The sequence below is a fragment of the Otolemur garnettii genome, unplaced genomic scaffold (genome assembly GCF_000181295.1).
Source record: "Otolemur garnettii isolate 467f Iridium unplaced genomic scaffold, OtoGar3 scaffold00179, whole genome shotgun sequence".
NCBI classification, from domain to species: Eukaryota; Metazoa; Chordata; class Mammalia; order Primates; family Galagidae; genus Otolemur; species Otolemur garnettii.
The window spans coordinates 2,221,041-2,222,862 of record NW_003852574.1 but is presented as its reverse complement, the minus strand read 5'-3'; positions in this window follow the sequence as shown (position 1 = coordinate 2,222,862).

Genomic DNA, 1,822 nt, shown 5'->3' with positions numbered 1-1,822 from the left:
CTTGAGCCCAGGATTTGGAGGTTGCTGTGAGCTGTGATGCTACAGCACTCTATCCAGGGGGACAGCTTGAGGCTCTGTCTCAAAAAAAAAAAAAATAAATGAAAGAAAGCAAAATTTATAAATGGGGCAGCACCTGTGGCTCAAAGGAATAGGGCGCTGGCCCCATATGCCAGAAGTGGCGGGTTCAAACCCATCCCCAGCCAAAAACTGCAAAAAAAAAAATTTATAAATGGACTCCAAAATTAAGCAGGAGGGTCTAAGAGAAGGCCCAGTTGACCTGGGCAGGAGCAGATCCATCCTAATAATGACTGATGCTACTATGTATACTGATCCCTCTTTACCCTATTCCCAGTATGGCATAGCCAGACCATCTCAGGGTGCCTGGTGATGAAGGCCCAGCCCCATTCACTCTGTCTTGAGACTCTCTTTGGGCACAGCCCTGAGCACAGTGCAGAAAGCTTCCATTTTGCTGCTGGGTAGGGATAGGGAATGGGGGTCTCCCAGTTTTGCTACAACTTAACCATCTCATTGGCCAGGGGAATCAAAAGGGCTAGGAGGTACTTATAGGAGAAAACTGTCCACTGAATGCAGTCTTCAGAGTATCACAAAGAATCACCCTCATGCAGTCTTTGAGAGTTGGGTCAAGATTTCCCACCACTGGCTTGGTGCCCGTAGCTCACTGAGTAGAGCACCAGTCACATACACCGCGAGGCTGGCGGGTTCGAGCCCAGCCTTGGCCTGCTAAACAACAATGACAACTGCAACCAAAAAATAACCGGGCATTGTGGCAGGTGCCTGTATAGTCCCAGCTACTTGGGAGGCTGAGGCAAGAGAATCGCTTAAGCCCAAGAATTTGAGGTTGCGGTGAGCTGTGATGCCACGGCACTCTACCAAGGGCAACATAGTAAGACTCTGTCTCAGAAAAAAAAGAAAAAAAGGGCAGCACCTGTGGCTCAGTGAGTAGGACGCCAGCCCCATATACCGAGGGTGGCGGGTTCAAACCCAGCCCCAGCCAAACAGCAATAACAACAAAATAGCCAGGCGTTGTGGCGAGTGCCTGTAGTCCCAGCTACTCGGGAGGCTGAGACAAGGGAATCACCTAAGCCCAGGAGTTGGAGGTTGCTGTGAGCTGTGACGCACAACACTCTACTGAGGGCAATAAAGTGAGACTCTGTCTCTAAAAAAAAAAAAGAAAGAAAAGATTTCCCACCACTAAAACCAACCCATGTTGTAAAATGAGTCTGTATGGGTGGCATGGGCGAGGGTACACTAGAGCAGTTGTACTTACTGTCCCAGAAAATGGCACCATAGCTCTGCCTTTGGCCCCACTCAAGATCACAATGGAATGAGCATGGATGGCAGCAGGCCACAAGCCCAGATTCCAAAGCTCCTAGGCAGCAGTCACAGGCTTGGTAGGTGCTGCTCATCCTAAACACATGTCCTGGGTGTCTTTTCTGCCTGTTTTCTGCTTCTGTTGCTCCCCTTGCTCTAGTCAGGACACCAAACCACTGCCTCTGGGGTCTGGGTGACATTAGGGCAGCTGTCCTTGATTGTTACCAGTGTTCTGGTCAATAGTCAACCCCTAAGTGTCTCTATTGATTGCCCTGACCACTGTAGGATGCTCAGCTTCTCTGTAGTTCAGCATGTATTCTGGGCAGAGACAGGAGGGGGGTTCAGTTAGATAAGTGTGTGCACCTAGGAGCAAAGGCATCTAGGAGTATGGTGTTTACCTGTTTGGAGATCAGGGGTGGGATGACAGGCAGATAATCAGTGTTCCCAGCAAAACCAGCATGTGCAAAGGAAAGGATTTGGTAAAAAAAAA